Raw genomic sequence first — 22,854 nt, 5'->3', positions numbered from 1 at the left:
ATAATGCTATGATTCTCCTAAATCACCAAAGTGAATGAAATGATTATAGAGCTCAGAAATACTGAAGAAACTTTGCAATAAAAAAATTATTAATGAACGCACAAGGAGTCTAACATTTTGGTTTTGCTATTGCTTCCTAAGGTTCAACAACATTTTGAATTTGAATATCAGACCAAAGTGGATGGTGAGATAATCCTTCATCTTTATGACAAAGGAGGAATTGAGCAAACAATTTGTATGTTGGATGGTGTGTTTGCGTTTGTTTTACTGGATACTGCCAATAAGAAAGTGTTCCTGGGCAGAGATACATAAGGATTCAGGCCTTTCTTTAAAGCAATGACAGAAGATGGATTTTTGGCTGTATGTTCGGAAGCTAAAGGTAATAATAATTTTTCTATAGATTTTCATTATTGTCTTAGTTGTGTGTTTTCTTTTAAATCACATTTGAAAATCTCTTAGAGAGCAATTCAGAATTTTACAAGTGACTAATTTAGTTGAGTCCTTACCTTTTTTAAAGAAACAGAGGAGTTGTACTCTCCTTTTCAGCATTTCAATTCTGTAATCCTTGAAGGATGAGTCTTCAGTGCAGTCATTTGTTTTTTGCTGCGTGAATATGCTCTTCATCTAACTTGATCCTAAGTGCAGTTTTAAGTTTTCCTGTGCCATATGTAATGGTAGGGTTGGCTCTGCAATTATTGCCCTGCGATGGTTTGCTGCAGTTATAGCACAGCAAATATTAGGATTTCTAAAACTGCTTTATCGGTAATTCACATACCATGTCATTCCCCTACTTGAAGTATACAGTTCAGTGGACTTTAGTATATTCACAGATGTTGGTAAGCAACACTCCAATCAATTTTAGAATTGTTTTTCCACCAAATCCTATGCTCTTTACCTTATTTTTTACTGGCAGGATCAATCAGATTTTTTTTTTTTTTTTTTTTTTTTAAGAGATGGGGTCTTGCTCAGTCACCCAGCCTAGGCTGGAGTGCAGTGATGTGATCATAGCTTAGTGCAGGCTTAAACTCCTGTGCTCAAGTGATCCTCCCACCTTAGCCTCCCTAGTAGCTAGGAGTATAGGCACACACCACAATTCCCTGCCTCCTGTGCCCTTTAGCTTTCAATTCCATCTCTCCATACCCATCATCTGCACCCCTGAAGTTGTAACCCTGGCAATCACCAATCTTTCTGCCTCTGTATTTCCAATTTTGTATGTTTCATATAAGTTGGATTATATATCATATGGGCTTTTGTGACTGGATTCTTTCACTTGGCATAATGCTTTCAAGATTTGTCTATGCTGTGACATGTATCAGTACTTACTTTTTATGGCCAAATGATACTCTGTTGCATGGATACACTGGCTTTTGTTTATCCACTTGTCAGTTGATGGACATTTAGGACATTGTATACCCCTTTTGGCTATTACAAATAATGCTACTATAAACATTGGTGTATGAGTTTTGTGTAGGCATTTCTCTTGGGTATATATCTAGGAGTAGAATTGCTGGGACACATGATAAGTATGTTTAATTGAGGAACTGTCAGACTACTTTTTGAAATGGCTGCATTAGTTTTATTCCTTCCAGAAGTGTATTAAAATTTCAGTTTCTCCACATCTTCACAAACACTTACTGGGTCACTTTTTAATTCTAGACATTCTAGTGTATGTGAAGTGGTAGCTCATTGTGGTTTTGATTTGTATTTTCCTGTTTACAATGATGTCCAGCATCTTATCTCATGTTAATTCGCCATTTGTATTTCTTCTTTGGAGAAATATTTCTTCAGATCCTTTGCCATTTATTTTCCTCCTAGGGATCATATTATTTTAAAATCATAATAGACTTTATTTTTTTAGAGATGTTTAAAAACAATTGATAGAAAGTTCAGAGAGTTCACACATGTTCCCCCTACAGTGCCCCTGCCCAGTTTTCCTAACTCTTAACATTTTGCATTATTGTGCTACATTTATTAGATTTGATAAACTGATACTTATATATTAACAGAAGTTCATAGTTTACATTAGGGTTCACTCTTTGTGTTTTATAGATTTTTGGATTTGACAAATGTATAATGTCATGTGTCCACCACTACAGTATTATGCAGAAGTTTCATTGCCCTAAAAATCTCCTGTGCTCCACTGATTCATTCCTCTCCCTCCTCTTCCTCCTAAACCCCTGGTCATTATCAATCTTGTTACTTTTCTAATTCTGCCTTCCCAGAATGTCATATAATAGTTGTAATCATATAGTTTGCAGCCTTTTCAGACTGGCTTCTTTCACCTAGCAGTATACACTTAGGGTTCTTCTATGTTTTTTTTGTGGCTTCATAGCTCATTCTTTAAATTGCTGAATGATGTTCCATTTGTTTGCATGTACTGCAGTTTGTTTATCCATTCTTGAATTATCCATCTCTAATTGGGTTATTTTGCCTTTTTATTACTGAATTGTAATAGTTCTTTATGTATTCTAGGTACAAATCCCTTTTGCTCATCAGGGTTTCAGGATACAAGATCAATATACAAAAATCAATGGTATTTGACACACTTTAGCAGAGTACTACATACTTATAATGAGCAATCTGAAAATGAAATTAAGAAAGCAGCTTCGTTTATCATAGCATCAAAAAGAATAAAATACTTAGAAATAAATTTAAGAAGTGTAAAACTTGTACTCTGAAAACCATAAAACATTGTTGAAAGAAATGAAAGATCGAAATAAATGGAGAAGTATCCCATTATCATGAATCGAAGGCTTAACATGTTAAGATGGCAGTCCTCCCTAAACTCATCTGCAGATTTAACCTCATCCCTATCAGAATCCCGGATGAGTTCTTTGTAAAATCGACAAGCTAACTCTCAAATTCATATGGAATTGCAAGGGACTAAGAATAGACAAAATAATCTTTTGAAAATGAGGAACAAAGTAGGAGAATTCATACTTACTGACTTTAAAACTTACTACAAGACTATGATAATAAGAACATTATAATACTGGCAGGATAGATGTATAGACCAGTGGGATAGAATTGAGAGTCAGATATGAATATATGTATATATAATATATATAATATGTATAATATATATTATATATATTTAAAATAAGCTAACAATTGATCATACACACACACACACACACATATACGTATATAATCTTGGCTCCCTTGTCAAAAATCAGTTGATCATATATATATATATATATATTCAGTGGGGAAAGAAGTTCAAAAACCGGCACAGAGACAACTAGATATGTAAACATATGCAAAACCTGGAGTTGGACCTTTATGAAACACCATATACAAAAACTATGGATACAAAAAAATGGATCAAATGGATCCATTTTGAGCTATTCCACATAAATGTAAGGGCTAAAACTATAAATCCTGAGAAGCAAACATAAGAGTAAATTGTCATGACCTTGGATTTGGCAAAGCTTTCTTAAATACAAGACCAGCAACAATAATAAAAACTGATGAATTGGACTTCATCAAAATTAAACATTTTTGCACTTCAAAGGACACAAGAAAGTGAAAGGCAACCCACAAGATGGAAGAAAATACTTGCAAATCATGTATAGCACTTTTGGATGGTAAACTTGAGGAAGACATTTATTTTTTATCCCTTACCTATACAGCAGTAACATCCTAAAATCTCTCTCCCTGCCTGTTTTTGCCACTCTTTAAATCCTTTCTCACTTAATTTTCAGATTTAATATTGGTTGAAGCATGGATAATGAGATCAATTAAAGGGGTCCTTAGTACACTAGTCATAGTGTTTGTACTAATACCGGAACAGGTTTATTTTCAGGCATTTCTAGGTGATCAGATGGCAAAGAACAAATATACACACACACACACACACACACGTATATATATGCACACACATATGTATATATACACACATACATATATGTGTGTATATACACACACACACACACATATATATGTCAGTTGCCAGGCCTCCTAGGCAAGCCTGGCAAAGAGAACACTGGGGAAAAGCTGCTTCCTTCTCTCTGTGCCTTCTTTGAGTCTGATGATCACTTGATATGGAACTGTAATGACATCCAGTTTACCCTCTGAAATTCCTTGATTGTTCTTTTTTATATCCTTGACACTGTCCTTTTCCAGACCAAATGATCTTATCTGGAATATTGCAACAATTTTCCTTTCTCAGTGCTTTTAGAATAACCTGTGAAAAACTCATCTGATTATAGTACTGCCTGCTTAAAACCTTTTAATTACTCCCTACTCGTTACCCAGGCTGTGTAGCTCACTTGAGCTCTGCTCGCTGTTGAGGGAATATGTGTACTTTTCCTGGTATTTGAATTCAGTGCTACACAGGTTACTGGCTGGGTTGACAATCTCAAATTGTAAATCACTAGTATTGCATGTAGGTAGTCTGTTACAACTTACAATGAAACATTGATGTTTGTGCCAAAGATCGTGGTGATGTGATGTCAGGTGCTGTCATCTTGATGTTTATCAGGAATGTACATCCTCTGTCCCTGTCTTACGCAAGGCATATAACTAGGACTCTTCCACTTCCTCTTTTGCATGTAGGGGGCTTGGACTCCACCTTGTTGCCGCCACCCTGTTGAAGCAGCTGAAAGAGGCCCAAGTACAGTATCCTCTCCAGACATTTGCAGTTGGCATGGAAGACAGCCCTGATTTACTGGCTGCTAGAAAGGTAAGGTGCTGTCTCTGTCCCTTGTGTAGTTAGACTTGTTATTACAATGAAAATGGAGTCAATAATGGATAACTCTGCTTCTGCTACGGTATTGATGGGGCAGCTGTTTTAAATTAAATGTATTAAAATGGAAGGAAATGGCTGTTGAATATTCACTGTGTTGTACACTGTCCTCTGTGTACCTTTATCTATTATGACCCATACAATTCTCACAAAGACTCTATGATGATAATTATGCTTTTTTGAAAGTAAAGGTGTCTGGATGTGGTGACCTACACCTGTAATCTCAGCACTTTAGGAGGCCGAGGGAGGTGGATTGCTTGAGGTCAGGAGTTTGAAACCAGCATGAGCAATGTAGTGAAACTCTATCTCTACAAAACAATACAAAAATTAGCCAGGTTTAGTGGCGCATGCCTGTAGTCTTGGCTTTGTGGGAGCTTGGGTGACAGAGTTAGAACTTGTGTCCAAAAAATCAAAAACAAAAACAGAAAAGAAAGAAGGAAAGAAAGAAGAAAGAAAGAAAGAAAGAAAGAAAGAAGAAAGAAAGAAAGAAAGAAAGAAAGAAAGAAAGAAAGAAAGAAAGAAAGAGAGAGAGAGAGAGAAAGAGAGAGAGAGAGAAAGAAAGGAAAGAAAGAAGAAAGAAAGAAAGAGAGAAAGAGAGAAAGAGAGAGGAAGGAAGGGAGGAAGGAAGCAAGGAGGGAAGGAAGGAAGGAAGGGAGGGAGGGAGGGAGGGAGGGAGGAAGGAAGGAAGGAAGGAAGGAAGGAAGGAAGGAAGGAAGGAAGGAAGGAAGGAAGGAAGGTCGGCCAGGAGCAGTGGCTCATACTTATAATCCCAGCACTTTGGGAGGCTGAGGCAGGCAGATCATGAGGTCAGGAGATCAAGACCATCCTGGCTAACATGGTGAAACCCCATCTCTACTAAAAATACAAAAAATTAGCCAGGTGTGGTGGCGGGTGCCTATGGCCCCAGGTACTCCAGAGGCTATGGCAGGAGAATGGCATGAACCCGGGAGACAGAGCTTGCAGTGAGCTGAGATCACTCCACTGCACTCCAGCCTGGGCAACATGCAAGACTCTGTCTCAAAAAATAAATAAATAATAATAATAATAATAATAAAGTAAAGGCATAAGTCAGGTGCAGTGGCATGCACCTATAGTCCCGGATACTTGGGAGGCTGTGGTGGGAGGTCTGAGCTCAGGAGTTCAAGTCCAGTCTGGGCAACATAGCAACTCTCCATCTTGAAAAATTCAGTAAGGAGGTCTCTCATTTGTTCGTTTGGTTTTTGTTTCTTAAAAAAGAACATACAGGCATGGTATCGTGGTGAAGACTGCAAGCTTTGGAGCCTAACTTGTAGTGTGAAGTCCTGGTTCTACTCATTTATGTGACCAAAAATAATAGTGTCTGCTATTGGGGTAGTTTTAAGGTGAAATGACATAATCCATGTAAAGTAAGTACGGTAGAACTTAGCATGTAGTAACTACTTACTGAGTGTTGGCGGTTATTGTTATTTTTTAAAGTGCTGTATTTGGAATACTGTGGGCAGAGGGCAGCTTGTCTGTATTCAGTGAGCAGGTGACCTAGTTCCCACTATGGAGAACTTTCATAGCATAGATGAGAAGGAGCTAGAGAGGACTCTCAATGCAAGGTGATTAATGCTGAGAGAATCCAAAATATCCAAGGAAAGCAGAATGAGGGGAGGAGCCATTCTATATAGGAATAACATTCTGGATATAAAAGTAGGCATTTCAGAAAGACCAAGCTTAGCATGGGACCAGGTTGGACTAGAGAGAGATGAGGTGGGTTAGGTAAAATAGGTGAGGTGGGAGGTGCCTACTGGGAGAAAGGTTGAAGCCTCGGCCCCAGAGGAGCTGAGGGGAGATTTCCTGGTGGTGAAGTTGAAGCAGGTGAGGGAACAGGCCTAGATGGGGCTTGTATGTGGTGGCCTATAAAATCATTTTTCCCCCTTTCCCTTGTTTAGTTTTCACCATTGTTAATTCATAAAGCTTTGTGAACTCCTGTCATGTTTGATTTTAAAGGGAAGTTATTTTCTTTAACAAGTAGGCGGGTATTTCTTTATATAATAAGGTGGCAAATCATATTGGAAATGAACATCATGAAGTCCTCTTTAACTCTGAGGAAGGTATTCAGGCTCTGGATGAAGTCATATTTTCCTTGGAAACTTATGACATTACAATAGTTCATGCTTCAGTATGTAAGGTGTTATGATGCTATTAAATAAAACTTTTTTTAATACTGAAAAAATGTAAGGTTTAAAAAAATTATTTCAAGCAATAGTCCAAAAATGTTATTTAAAGATTAATGCAAATTAAATCCCTGTGTTACTGATCATTTAAGACCACTTAAGAATTCTCTGAATCTCTTTTGGAGTGAAGGGAACAATAAGTATATAGTTCAACCTCCTCTGTTTTGGTGTCACTGTTGGTGTTTTCCCAGGGAATAGATACATATTTTCTGCCCTCTACCTCCCATTTTTCTTATAGTTTCCAGGGGTACAGTCAGAATACAGTGAGAAAATAGGTCTATTTGGTAATGCATTTTTGATAAGAAATATTCATTTTAGATATAATTTGGTAAATATTCCATCACACAACTTACCAGTCACTAGCTACCATTGCTCTGCAAACAATACTAATTTTATCTTGTAGATAATATATCTACTGAGATTGGAAGTATACCCCAAATCAGACTGATCCAATGTTATTGAGCCTTTATATGCTACTGCCTCTCTTGAGACACTTGCCTTGGAGGGCAAAAATATCTTAGGTATTACAATGGTTTATGGCCCTCCAAAGCATCACAATAAATAACCAGATAGACAGTATAGCTCTGATATTGGAATTTCATGGGGCTGGCATGGGGTTAGGAAAACAAATGTCTAAAAAGGCTCTCTAGCTGAGGTGATCATAAAAACAAGGTTGAGAAGAAACACTAGTTTAGAGGCATGTGGTGCAGAACCGAGGAGGTAGGTTTAATAACTTATATAGCCTCCTCAACTCTGTGTGAAATCTGGTGAATGGTGAGTGGCAGGGGGAAAATACCTAACAAAATTAACACTAAACCACCAAAATGCTTATTCTTGTTTTTGTGTCATAATACCACCAGGAAAGGCAAGATTTTTAGGTATTTGAGTCGTTGTTCAACAAAGTTTTGAGGCAGACATTCTTGATCTAAAAATATTAGAATTTTAAAACCTGTTTATAAAATGACAGAATGATTCTGGGTTATTTTACAGTAGTACTTTTTGATTAAGTACATATAAATTGCTTGTAAATATAAGGTCATTATTGTAGAAACTACTTTACATTAATATGAAGTCCAGTATAGTAGTAAAGCTTTCAATTATTTTCAAAAATCAAATCAAAGGCATTTTTGGTGGAAGGTTATGTTGACATTAAAGTTAATGTCTGTCTTTCATTTAAGGCATGTTTTTAATTTCCAAGTATATTCGAAAGAACACAGATAGCGTGGTGGTCTTCTCTGGAGAGGGATCAGATGGACTTATTTGGAGTTACATATATTTTCACAATGTAAGCACTCTGAAGCGGAGGGATATTCATGCTATATTAAGAAAATAATTCAGATATTCATGCTATATGAATTATTTGACTATTTTCTATCATCTTTCAGTATGACATTAACATTTTTGAGTCTCTTGTGAGGCTACAAAAGGGAATCTGATAGAGTTTGTTTTCTATCTCTTGGGAAAGAAAGAAATTTTAATAGTATCAGATAATTTTTATTCCTTAAAAACACTTATAGCCGGGTATGGTGGCTCATGCTTATACTCCCAGCTACTCAGGAGGCTGAGGTAAGAGGATCACCTGAACTCAGGAGGTCGAGGCTGCAGTGAGCTATCACTGCACCACTGCAGTGCTGCATGGTTGACAGAGAAAGACTCTCTCAAAAAAAAAAAAAAAAAAGTTAAAAATAAATAAATAAAACTAGTTAAGCTTGAGAATCACCTTTCTGCTGTTTCTTAGGCCCCTGTGGAATTATGACCGTTGCTCAGCATGTTCATTTTATTCTAATACTAGCATTTTGGTGGGAAGGAAGGTATGTTTTGCAAAGTATTTCTTTCTTCTGTTCAGTTATTTCCTCCCCTAAATTTGTTTATCTTTTGTCTTAGCCACCTTTAGCATTGGAGAGGGAGAAATAACAACTGCTTTGTGTGCCAAAAGCAAAACTCTTGGTGTTTTTGTTTGTTTGCGAAATAGGCTCCTGCTCCTGAAAGAGCTGAGGAAGAGAGTGAGAGGCTTCTGACAGAACTCTATTTGTTTGATGTTCTCCACGCAGATCAAACTACTGCTGCTCACGGGTAACATTTTAAGAAATTATTGTAAAACAAACAAAACAAAAACAAAAAACAAACAAAAAAGCCCAATACCCTGAAAAAATAAAAAGACCAATAGCTGATTGGGTATATGTTACATACAGTTAGCTATATGTTACAAAGTGTGACTTTTATAGAGAAAATGAAGCTGTTTCTTAACTTAGTCCCAAAAGGATTAGGTCCAAAGTGTTGTTGTGGTATATGGGGAGAAGTCTTCTTCCATAGGTTGTTTGAGGTGGAGTTTTCATCTTAAAGGTTAACAACATTCTGCTCATCTCTGAACAACCAAGAGGAAGAGGGAAGGCTGCTACAGCTATTGTTAGTGTTTTTTTTTTTTTTTTTTTTTTTTTTTTAATATATAAGCATGCCCATTTTATTTTTTTTTCTTTTTTTTTTTTTTTTTTTATTATACTTTAAGTTCTAGGGTACATGTGCATAACGTGCAGGTTTGTTACATATGTATACTTATGCCATGTTGGTGTGCTGCACCCATCAACTCGTCAGCACCCATCAATTCATCATTTATATCATGTATAACTCCCCAATGCAATCCCTCCCTCCTCCCCCCTCCCCCCTCCCCATGATAGACCCCAGTGTGTGATGTTCCCCTTCCCGAGTCCAAGTGATCTCATTGTTCAGTTCCCACCTATGAGTGAGAACATGCGGTGTTTGGTTTTCTCTTCTTGTGATAGTTTGCTAAGAATGATGGTTTCCAGCTGCATCCATGTCCCTACAAAGGACGCAAACTCATCCTTTTTTATGGCTGCATAGTATTCCATGGTGTATATGTGCCACATTTTCTTAATCCAGTCTGTCACAGATGGACATTTGGGTTGATTCCAAGTCTTTGCTATTGTGAATAGTGCCGCAATAAACATACGTGTACATGTGTCTTTGTAGTAGACTAATTTATAATCCTTTGGGTATATACCCAGTAGTGGGATGGCTGGGTCATATGGTACATCTAGTTCTAGATCCTTGAGGAATTGCCATACTGTTTTCCATAATGGTTGAACTAGTTTACAATCCCACCAACAGTGTAAAAGTGTTCCTATTTCTCCACATCCTCTCCAACACCTGTTGTTTCCTGACTTCTTAATGATTGCCATTCTAACTGGTGTGAGATGGTATCTCATTGTGGTTTTGATTTGCATTTCTCTGATGGCCAGTGATGATGAGCATTTTTTCATGTGTCTGTTGGCTGTATGAATATCTTCTTTTGAGAAATGTCTGTTCATATCCTTTCCCCACTTTTTGATGGGGTTGTTTGTTTTTTTTCTCGTATATTTGTTTGAGTTCTTTGTAGATTCGGGATATTAGCCCTTTGTCAGATGAGTAGGTTGCAAAAATTTTCTCCCATTCTGTAGGTTGCCTGTTCACTCTGATGGTAGTTTCTTTTGCTGTGCAAAAGCTCTTTAGTTTAATGAGATCCCATTTGTCAATTATGGCTTTTGCTGCCGTTGCTTTTGGTGTTTTAGACATGAAGTCCTTGCCCATGCCTATGTCCTGAATGGTACTACCTAGATTTTCTTCTAGGGTTTTTATGGTATTAGGTCTAACATTTAAGTCTCTAATCCATCTTGAATTAATCTTCGTATAAGGGGTAAGGAAAGGATCCAGTTTCAGCTTTCTACTTATGGCTAGCCAGTTTTCCCAGCACCATTTATTAAATAGGGAATCCTTTCCCCATTTCTTGTTTCTCTCAGGTTTGTCAAAGATCAGATGGCTGTAGATGTGCGGTATTATTTCTGAGGACTCTGTTCTGTTCCATTGGTCTATATCTCTGTTTTGGTACCAGTACCATGCTGTTTTGGTTACTGTAGCCTTGTAGTATAGTTTGAAGTCAGGTAGCGTGACGCCTCCAGCTTTGTCCTTTTGACTTAGGATTGTCTTGGCAATGCGGGCTCTTTTTTGGTTCCATATGAACTTTAAAGCAGTTTTTTCCAATTCTGTGAAGAAACTCATTGGTAGCTTGATGGGGATGGCATTGAATCTATAAATAACCTTGGGGAGTATGGCCATTTTCACGATATTGATTCTTCCTATCCATGAGCATGGTATGTTCTTCCATTTGTTTGTGTCCTCTTTGGTTTCACTGAGCAGTGGTTTGTAGTTCTCCTTGAAGAGGTCCTTTACATCCCTTGTAAGCTGGATTCCTAGGTATTTTATTCTCTTTGAAGCAATTGTGAATGGAAGTTCATTCCTGATTTGGCTCTCTGCTTGTCTGTTGCTGGTGTATAAGAATGCTTGTGATTTTTGCACATTAATTTTGTATCCTGAGACTTTGCTGAAGTTGCTTATCAGCTTAAGGAGATTTTGGGCTGAGACGATGGGGTTTTCTAAATATACAATCATGTCATCTGCAAACAGGGACAATTTGACTTCTTCTTTTCCTAACTGGATACCCTTGATTTCTTTCTCTTGCCTGATTGCCCTAGCCAGAACTTCCAAGACTATGTTGAATAGGAGTGGTGAGAGAGGGCATCCCTGTCTTGTGCCAGTTTTCAAAGGGAATTTTTCCAGTTTTTGCCCATTCAGTATGATATTAGCTGTGGGTTTGTCATAAATAGCTCTTATTATTTTGAGGTACGTTCCATCAATACCGAATTTATTGAGCGTTTTTAGCATGAAGGGCTGTTGAATTTTGTCAAAAGCCTTTTCTGCATCTATTGAGACAATCATGTGGTTCTTGTCTTTGGTTCTGTTTATATGCTGGATTACGTTTATTGATTTGCGAATGTTGAACCAGCCTTGCATCCCAGGGATGAAGCCCACTTGATCATGGTGGATAAGCTTTTTGATGTGCTGCTGAATCCGGTTTGCCAGTATTTTATTGAGGATTTTTGCATCAATGTTCATCAGGGATATTGGTCTAAAATACTCTTTTTTTGTTGTGTCTCTGCCAGGCTTTGGTATCAGGATGATGTTGGCCTCATTAAATGAGTTAGGGAGGATTCCCTCTTTTTCTATTGATTGGAATAGTTTCAGAAGGAATGGTACCAGCTCCTCCTTGTACCTCTGGTAGAATTCAGCTGTGAATCCATCTGGTCCTGGACTTTTTTTGGTGGGTAGGCTATTAATTGTTGCCTCAATTTCAGAGCCTGCTATTGGTCTATTCAGGGATTCAACTTCTTCCTGGTTTAGCCTTGGGAGAGTGTAAGTGTCCAGGAAATTATCCATTTCTTCTAGATTTTCTAGTTGATTTGCGTAGAGGCGTTTATAGTATTCTCTGATGGTAGTTTGTATTTCTGTGGGGTCAGTGGTGATATCCCCTTTATCATTTTTTATTGCATCTATTTGATTCCTCTCTCTTTTTTTCTTTATTAGCCTTGCTAGCGGTCTGTCAATTTTGTTGATCTTTTCAAAAAACCAACTCCTGGATTCATTGATTTTTTGGAGGGTTTTTTGTGTCTCTATCTCCTTCAGTTCTGCTCTGATCTTAGTTATTTCTTGCCTTCTGCTAGCTTTTGAATGTGATTGCTCTTGCCTCTCTAGTTCTTTTAATTGTGATGTTAGAGTGTCAATTTTAGATCTTTCCTGCTTTCTCTTGTGGGCATTTAGTGCTATAAATTTCCCTCTACACACTGCTTTAAATGTGTCCCAGAGATTCTGGTATGTTGTATCTTTGTTCTCATTGGTTTCAAAGAACATCTTTATTTCCGCTTTCATTTCGTTATGTACCCAGTAGTCATTCAGGAGCAGGTTGTTCAGTTTCCATGTAGTTGAGCGGTTTTGATTGAGTTTCTTAGTCCTGAGTTCTAGTTTGATTGCACTGTGGTCTGAGAGACAGTTTGTTATAATTTCTGTTCTTTTACATTTGCTGAGGAGTACTTTACTTCCAATTATGTGGTCAATTTTGGAATAAGTGCGATGTGGTGCTGAGAAGAATGTATATTCTGTTGATTTGGGGTGGAGAGTTCTATAGATGTCTATTAGGTCCGCTTGGTGCAGAGATGAGTTCAATTCCTGGATATCCTTGTTAACTTTCTGTCTCGTTGATCTGTCTAATGTTGACAGCGGAGTGTTGAAGTCCCCCATTATTATTGTATGGGAGTCTAAGTCTCTTTGTAAGTCTCTAAGGACTTGCTTTATGAATCTGGGTGCTCCTGTATTGGGTGCATATATATTTAGGAGAGTTAGCTCTTCCTGTTGAATTGATCCCTTTACCATTATGTAATGGCCTTCTTTGTCTCTTTTGATCTTTGATGGTTTAAAGTCTGTTTTATCAGAGACTAGGATTGCAACCCCTGCTTTTTTTTGTTCTCCATTTGCTTGGTAGATCTTCCTCCATCCCTTTATTTTGAGCCTATGTATGTCTCTGCCTGTGAGATGGGTCTCCTGAATACAGCAGACTGATGGGTCTTGACTCTTTATCCAGTTTGCCAGTCTGTGTCTTTTAATTGGAGCATTTAGTCCATTAACATTTAAGGTTAACATTGTTATGTGTGAACTTGATCCTGCCATTATGATATTAACTGGTTATTTTGCTCGTTAGTTGATGCAGTTTCTTCCTAGCCTCGATGGTCTTTACATTTTGCCAAGATTTTGCGATGGCTGGTACCGGTTGTTCCTTTCCATGTTTAGGGCTTCCTTCAGGGTCTCTTGTAAGGCAGGCCTGGTGGTGACAAAATCTCTAAGCATTTGCTTATCTGTAAAGGATTTTATTTCTCCTTCACTGATGAAACTTAGTTTGGCTGGATATGAAATTCTGGGTTTAAAATTCTTTTCTTTAAGAACGTTGAATATTGGCCCCCACTCTCTTCTGGCTTGTAGAGTTTCTGCCGAGAGATCTGCTGTTAGTCTGATGGGCTTCCCTTTGTGGGTGACCCGACCTTTCTCTCTGGCTGCCCTTAAGATTTTTTCCTTCATTTCAACTTTGGTGAATCTGGCAATTATGTGTCTTGGAGTTGCTCTTCTGGAGGAGTATCTTTGTGGCGTTCTCTGTATTTCCTGAATTTGAATGTTGGCCTGCCCTACTAGGTTGGGGAAGTTCTCCTGGATGATATCCTGAAGAGTGTTTTCCAACTTGGTTCCATTTTCCCCCTCACTTTCAGGCACCCCAATCAGACGTAGATTTGGTCTTTTTACGTAATCCCATACTTCTTGCAGGCTTTGCTCATTTCTTTTTCTTCTTTTTTCTTTTGGTTTCTCTTCTCGCTTCATTTCATTCATTTGATCTTCAATCGCTGATACTCTTTCTTCCAGTTGATCGAGTCGGTTACTGAAGCTTGTGCATTTGTCACGTATTTCTCGTGTCATGGTTTTCATCTCTGTCATTTCGTTTATGATCTTCTCTGCATTAATGAGTCTAGCTGTCAATTCTTCCACTCTTTTTTCAAGATTTTTAGTTTCTTTGCGCTGGGTACGTAATTCCTCCTTTAGCTCTGATAAGTTTGATGGACTGAAGCCTTCTTCTCTCCTCTCGTCAAAGTCATTCTCTGACCAGCTTTGATCTGTTGCTGGTGATGGGCTGCGCTCCTTTGCAGGGGGAGATGCGCTCTTATTTTTTGAATTTCCAGCTTTTCTGCCCTGCTTCTTCCCCATCTTTGTGGTTTTATCTGTCTCTGGTCTTTGATGGTGGTGACGAACTGATGGGGTTTTGGTATAGGTGTCCTTCCTGTTTGATAGTTTTCCTTCTGACAGTCAGAAGGACTCTCTTTTGGTCTGTTGGAGATTGCTTGAGGTCCACTCCAGACCCTGTTTGCCTGGGTATCAGCAGCAGAGGTTGCCGAAGATAGAATATTGCTGAACAGCGAGTGTACCTGTCTGATTCTTCCTTTGGAAGTGTCCTCTCAGGGGTGTACTCCACCCTGTGAGGTGTGGGGTGTCAGACTGCCCCTAGTGGGGGATTTCTCCCAGCTAGGCTACTCAGAGGTCAGGGACACACCTGAGCAGGCAGTCTGTCCGTTCTCAGATCTCAACCTCCGCGTTGGGAGATCCGCGGCTCTCCCCAAAGCTGTCAGACAGAGTCGTTCGCGTCTGCACCGGCTCCCGCTACTTCCCCTGTTGGTCTTCAGCTGTGCGCTGTCCCCAGAGGTGGAGACTACAGAGACAGGCAGGCTTCCTTGAGCTGCTGTGAGCTCCACCCAGTTCGAGCTTCCCAGCGGCTTTGTTTACCTACTTAAGCCTCAGCAATGGCGGGCGCCCCTCCCCCAGCCTCGCTGCTGCCTTGCGGATAGATCGCGGCAGACTGCTGTGTTAGCAGTGAGGGAGGCTTCGTGGGCGTGGGACCCTCCCGGCCAGGTGTGGGATATATTCTCCTGGAATGCCTGTATGCTTACAGCGCAGTATTGGGGTGGGAGTTACCCGATTTTCCAGGTGTTGTGTGTCTCAGTTCCCCTGGCTAGGAAAACGGATCCCCTTCCCCCTTGCGCTTCCAGGTGAGGCGATGCCTCGCCCTGCTTCAGCTCTCGCTGGTCAGGCTGCAGCAGCTGACCAGCACCGATTGTCCGGCACTCCCTAGTGAGATGACCCCAGTACCTCAGTTGAAAATGCAGAAATCACCGGTCTTCTGTGTCGCTCGCGCTGGGAGTTGGAGACTGGAGTTGTTCCTATTCGGCCATCTTGCTCCGCCCCCTTGTTAGTGTTTTAAAGAGAAGTAAAGATTGTAAACATCACGTGACAAGTATTGAGTGCCCACCATGCCTATTTGGTACTGTAGTGACCCTGAGGGGATAGGGTAGTGAAGATGCAGGGGGTTTGACTACATTATAAAGAACCAGGTTTCTTTGGTATCATTTCTGGTTTTCTAAAGTTATGTTGAGGAACTGAAGACTTACTGTATAGGGTAAACAACTGATATGAAATGTTTTAGTTATCTCTGCTGAATCACACTTAGATTAGAATATAATTAAATATGGGTTTGGGGAATGAACTGAACCTGGTTATTATCCTATCTGCTTGTCTTAACTAGAGTCACTAGGCTTCAGGAAACCGGTGATATGGCATTTGACGAAATATAGTGGAACACTGGTTTATATTCCATATTGTATGTGAATTGTTAACCAGTGGTTGTCATCACAATTGTTAGAAGAGATGGTCTCACCTAGAAAACACTGATTTAGAAAGGTCCAATCAAGGTATCTTCTTAATGATTGGGTCACTCATGATTTGTAACTTTTTCTGCTTTTTGAAATATGCATTTAACTATTCCTAAAAAAGGAAAGTAAAAATAACAGTCTCAAGCAGTTAGTTTTACTCCTTAGATGACATGATACATATATTATTTTAAATGAAGATTTTTTTATATTCATTCATTAGTGTAGGGCAGTCATTCAGAGGCTTGTGACTGTATGACCTTAACATTTCTTAGGATCTGGTTGAACTGATGGAAAACTGAATCAGTACCTAAACTGTTGGGCACTACACACCCATTTTAATTTAGATATTCTTCTTTTCTCCTTTAAACCTTGAACTGAGAGTCCCATTTCTAGATCATCAATTTCCTTCCGATTACTTGTCTCTGACACCAGAAATGAGAATTCCAAAGGGAGGTAAATCAACTCAAGATAAAACAGTTCATTGCCATCAGATTATGTTTGTAACTTTTACTGGTGCTCCTTTTTTTTCATGTCAGAATGTGATAGAAAAACATCTCCTTAGAGAGACATTTGAGGACTCCAATCTGATACTCAAAGAGATTCTCTGGTGACCAAAAGAAGCCTTCAGTGATGGAATAACTTTAGTTAAGAATTCCTGGTTTAAGATTTTACAGGAATACGTTGAACATCAGGTATAATTACTTTTAAAACATTTTCAGGAATAGGACTTTGGATGCAGAGCTGTCATTGCTGTTCATTTTGTATTTAGTTTGAATGCTTTGTCCCTGTAAGAGAGATTCATCGTCTCTGTAAACAATTATCTCTTTTATGAGAATTATATAATAATTAAGTAGCATAAAGGATTATAAAGTACCATCTAGAATTGAAAGAGAGAGGAGACTTACTACTAACCATCACTGACCTTCATTTAACACATTTAACACATTTAACACCTTCATTTAACACAGATCTTGTTAGGCACAAATGACTAAAACAGAGCCACCAAGAATTAAAAATTTGCACATGAATGTTCTCTAAAAGTCACTGCAGCTATGCATATTATGAATACTTTAACATTTTCTGAGTGATGGGTGATTCAAAGGGTCTCATGCAATTTACAGTCATGTCTTATCTTAATGTTTTCTATTTTGTGAAACCAGAGTAAATATAAGTATTTCCATGCCATTTTAAAAAACTGTTTTGTTTTTATATGCTTATTCTTACAGGTTGATGATGCAATTATGGCAAATGCAGCCCAAAAATTTCCCTTCAATATTCCTAAAACCAAAGGAGGATATTACTACTATCAAATCTTTGAATGCCATTAACCAGGCCAGGCTGACTGGCTGAGTCATTACTGGATGCCCAAGTGGATCAATGCCACTGACCCTTCTGCCCGCACACTGATCCACTACAAGTCAGCGGCCAAAGCTTAGGTGCTCTTTATGCTGTAATGTGAAAGCATATATTTATTCTTGTTGTAGGGGGTCTGTGGGTAGATAGGGGAACAATGAGAGTCAATACAGGCTAACTTGGGTCTGAAAAAAATAAAAGCCCTAAATCTAAAACATTGCTATAGTCATTTATGTTCATACAGTCTCTTCATAAGAGGTAACTAGAAATTTTTTGCTGTATCACAGTAAAGTGGAGGGTAATCTAGGAAAAGGAAAAATGCTCTGATGTCCGCAAGAACTCACAGCACTCTCCTGGCAAAGCTGCTTTAGATGACATTTTTGTCTTGTGCTCACATGGCTTTCTTCCAGTCTTTGCCTCATCTTAGTCATCAAAGGACTACATTACTTTTGTTCTGCCTGCATTCCTAACAGCTCCCTAGGCAGACTCAAGACTTGAGTCTTCTATAGGAATTCATGACAACTCTATTTTGCAAGATAGTCGTTCATTTTTCATTTTTTTCTCTTTTATGTTGAGCCAAAGTCGCTTCTGGAGACTTGTCCAGGAGCAGGGGTCAGGCTTTTCTTTTTTAATAAAGAGTCAGAGAGTAAATATTTTAGGCTTTGTGGACCTCTTTTGGAACTGTTCAGCTCTGCCATTACAGTGCAAAAGCAGTCACATAGACAATATGCAAACAAATGAGCATGGCTGTGTTCTATTAAAAGTTACTTATAAAAGCCAATGGTGGGCCACATATGTTCCATGGGCTGCAGTTTGTTGATGGCTGTTCTAGAGGAACAACCAAGCTAACTAAACATTTCTGATAAAAGTCTAGACCTACTTGAAAGAGAAAGTATAATAACACATTCAAAGAACAGGTAAACGATTTTCATTTGAATGCTTACTGGTTGTTTAAGGACAACATTTTGAAATATAAAGGTGAATTTAGCTCTCAAAAAATTTTGAAAAGGGAACCGCTGGTGTACAGATAAAGTTGGAAGAAGGACATACTTTAGGCTAGCTATAGGCTAGGCCTTTATTTACAATTTAAGAATAACTCTAAGAAACTGAGGAAATGTCATTAATATTAGATGATTTTCTTTGTTTGTTTGTTTGTTTGTTTTAGACAGTCTTGCTCTGTCATCCAGGCTGGAGCACAGAGGCACTATCTCGGCTCACTGTAACCTCCACCTCCTGGGTTCAAGCAATTCTTGTGCCTCAGCCTCCCAAGTAGCTGAGATTACAGGCAGATGCCAATGTGCCTGGCTAATTTTTGTGTATTTAGTAGAGATGGGGTTTTGCCATGTTGGCCAGGCTGGTCTCAACTCCTGGCCTCACCCAGGAGCCACCCACCTTGTCCTCCCTAAGTGCTAGGATTACAGGTGTTAGCCACCATACCCAGCCCTAGTAGATGACTTTTAATGATTATCTTGTGTTTGTAGGTGCTTAAATTGCCAAAACCTAGAAAGATTTGATTTGATTCTAGGCATATTTATTCCTGGTAGAGCCTCAGACAGCCAAGCTAAACGACATCGAAAATACTTGGGAAACTTTGTTGATAATGATTGTACAGTGTATGTGACAAGATTAACATAAACCCCAAACTGCCAGTTTTCCAGGGAGTGGAGTTTGGCTCTAGATTTTTAACTTTAGTGACTGAGATCTGTCATATTTAATTATCACCCAAAAATTTCATAGTAAAGACACTTAGTTAAGGCAATTTCATAGCAGCAAACTATAGGTCAATTATAATGGCAGCAACTTCCTGGGTTTCAAACCACACACAAGATTTACAGAAGGTTCTTGGCACAAAGAATAAAGATAGCTTTTTCTCTTCTTTTGCAATTTAAATTGTAGAAGGTTTGAAGTAATGGTGGTCCTTGGGTTGTTGTACATATGACTTAATAGCTCACTTATTGGCCAAGTCAGTTTTCCTGGATATTGGTAATTTAGTGCCCAAGGAGGCAATAATCTACACAGCATCTCTAACAACCAGTAGTCCATTGCTTTTAAGCATGAACTAAAGGATTTTTAGCTGATGTCATTCTGCCATTTCAGTCTGATATGAGCACTGTCATGAATGACCTGCCCTTTGGAGGTTCATTTCACTTTCTCTTAAAATCCGCTGAAAGGTACCAAATAGTTTGACAGAATGATACACTTCTATTTAAAAAAAATAAAAAGCAAAATCCACTTAAAATCTACTTTTAAAGTTTTAATGTTTTCTTGAAGATCTCTTGCTATAAAGGGACAATTGTAAATGTGTAGGTAGATTATCTTGGTTAACATAAGGCCTGAAAGCTTCTTAAGTCCTTTATAAGAAAAATATAAAAAGGAAAGAATCCTAAGCCTGTCATAGCCCAGCCTCCAAAGGATTATACTTTGTGGGAAATTTTGCTTGAATTAGACTGTGGTATGAACACCTTGAGGCCACAGAGTCAGAGCATGCTCCTGAATGCCTCCCATCTTGGAATTGCCTTAGTTTGGTCTAGAATCCGTGATAAAGGATCCTCAGAGTAGGTCCCTAGGAAGGGAAAGTCTGGCTACGAAGAAGCAGAGTGGAAGTTGCTCAGGCAGGCGGTTATGTGTGTTTCTAGACTGTGTAGTGGAAAAATCAATACCAAGCACATACTTGGCAGCTTTTCTAAGTACTTTTATATTTTAGCTCATTCCGATCCTAGGAAATGTGGCAGATTTTCTTTTCTAAAAGTGGCTATAGCAGTTTCCCGGTGCCATGTACTCTCCCAGAGCCTGGCTACCCCTCTGAGGAAGCAGGCTATTTCCTCTCTCTTTGAGCCTGGGCAGGATTTTGCAATTGCCTTGTAGTAGAATCCAGGGGACGTGATGCTGCGTGACTTCTGAAACCAGGTCACAAAAGGTGATCTGGCTTCTGCTTTCTCTCTTTTGATGTATATTATAAGGAAGCCCAGACCACTTGGAGAGGCTGTACATGTGATAGGGCTGACTGCCCTATCAAAGGGCTCAGTCGACAGCCAACAACAGCTACCAACATCTGCCAGCTGTGTCAGGGAGTGAGCCTCCAGTGACTCCAACTTCTAATATTTGAGTCATCTACCAGGAGCCCACACATGGGAAGGAAACATGAGCCATTCCTGCTCTGTGCTCTGCCCAAGTTCTTCATTCACAAATCTGTGATCATAATAAAAGCTTGTTTGACACCATTAAGTTTTGTGGTTTCTTACACAGGCATAGTAACTGGAACACGTAAACACTGTTACCCCCGTTTTGCACATATTAAATACATTTCTCAGTCACTTGGCTAATTACTAAGTGGTGGAACCTCAAATTAGCCAGGTTGGTTGACTGCAGAACCTCTGAGTTGTTCTTTTTTAAATATTGTCTTGCAATGTCAGCCTGAAACTATAGCCTGGGTCTCTGGTGTGAATCAGGAGACTAAGGGAAAGGGCTTTTATCGGGAGCAAGAACAGGGAGTTCAGGGAATCTCCCAGGGATGGCAGTGAGGCTAATCATTTTCTGTAATGGCATACACTAGGTGAACTGAGAAAACAATCCCCAAATTTCAGTGCATTACCACAAAAGGGTTTTGTGGTTTTTTGTTTGTTTGTTTGTTTTGCTCAAACTGTATGTCCACCTTGGCCTACCGGGGGCTCTGCACATTGTTGAGGGGGTTTTAAGTACTCTAGAACCCAGACTGATGGAGGCACAACGTTGACATCATTCCACCATCAGCAAGGCAGGGGATGGAGAAAATGATGAATTATTATTATTTATTTATTTATTTATTTATTTATTTATTTATTTATTTTTGAGACGGAGTCTTTCTCTGTCACCCAGGCTGGAGTGCAGTGGCGCGATCTCGGCTCACTGCAAGCTCTGCCTCCCGGGTTTGTGCCATTCTCCTGCCTCAGCCTCCTGAGTAGCTGGGACTACAGATGCCCGCCACCATGCCCAGCTAATTTTTTGTATTTTTAGTAGAGACGGGGTTTCACTATGGTCTCGATCTCCTGACCTTGTGATCCACCCACCTCGGCTTCCCAAAGTGCTGGGATTACAGGCGTGAGCCACCACGCCCGGCCATGTGGTGAATTATTTACTGAAACTTAAAGCATCCACTCTGAAGTGATACATCACTTTTGTTTACATTACATATAAGTCATGTGGCCACACCTAACTTCAAGGGAGCATATATCAGAAAGGAAAATAAAATATTTGGAAAACAGCACTAGTGACTCCTCAAATCTGCTCTTTAGTAACAAAATATTGAATTCACTCTCCTATGCAAGAAATATATTCACCCCTTTTTGAGGGTGACAACTGAGGAATTCCACTGTGCAGGGGCTCCAAGCCCAGAGTTTAGGATCTCTGGGTGATGTACTTATGTGGAAGTCTATTTCAGGGCTGGAGATGGCACTTCATAAACTAAAAAAAAAAAAAAAAAAAAAAAAAAAAAAGTGATCTGCTCCCCATCTGTCCAAAACATAATTCAGCAGCAGTAGAATAACTGCGGCAACAACAAAACATATTCAAAAAGAATAAAACAGAAGAAATATAGAAAACCCTACTCAGGAGCAATTTTGACATCATGCAGTCAGTCATTTGAGGGCCTCCAGCTCCAGCAGAAAATTGCCCTTCAGGGGTCAGCAGCAGCCATGACATCAGTGTGTTGGCAGAAGGAGGCAGAATGAAAGAAATGGGGGAATCAGTATCTGATCATGGGTGAGAAATGGAACAGTTTGAAGGGGAAAGGCTGATTTCTAGCAATAAAGCCAATTTGGTTCATACTATTATAATTTTGGTTATACAGAGTAAATGTTAACATTAATTGGTTACCCTTCCTGAGTGCCAAGGACTGCTCTAAAAGCTGTAATCAGTCTTCACAACAGCTTGTGAAGTTTGTTCCTTTGAGCTCATCCATGTTTTGCGGATGAGGAAGGCAAAATACAGAGGGGTTACATTGCATGCCTGAGATCACATAGCTAACACATAATAGAAGTGGAATATTGGATCCCAGGTTCAGGGTTTTCGACACCTTATGCTTAATCCCTACTCTGTTACCTTTCCAAGGGATAAACTATAGAATATAATTATGTACATTGAAAAAATATAATTCCATATTTTTTCTGTCTTGTTAATGGGAGTATATGGTCTGCTTTATAGGTAGCTCATAAGTTATTTAACACATCTATAAATTTCAGCATAAGATACTATTTTAATTTTTTAAAGTTGTCATGAGCATGTATGTGTATGCATCAGTGGTGCAATTTAGCTCTTCTGTGACTTAGATGTGATTTTGATCTCTGTGAGTTTTTACCTGATTTCAGGTCCCACCTAGTCAATAAATTGATACCAATAAACTAATTCATAGTCCTCTTTGCAATTTGGTGAATTTTTAACAATACTAGGA

General features: G+C 39.0%; 1 pseudogene; it reads left to right on the top strand.

Moving 5' to 3' along the window:
* The window catches only part of LOC104667057, a 70,452-nt pseudogene extending 52,940 nt beyond the window's left edge, over positions 1 to 17,512 (top strand).
* The last annotated feature ends 5,342 nt before the right edge of the window (positions 17,513 to 22,854 follow it).

This window comes from Rhinopithecus roxellana, chromosome 9 (genome assembly GCF_007565055.1).
Source record: "Rhinopithecus roxellana isolate Shanxi Qingling chromosome 9, ASM756505v1, whole genome shotgun sequence".
NCBI lineage: Eukaryota > Metazoa > Chordata > Mammalia > Primates > Cercopithecidae > Rhinopithecus > Rhinopithecus roxellana.
This window is presented reverse-complemented; position numbering and strand designations above follow the sequence as displayed.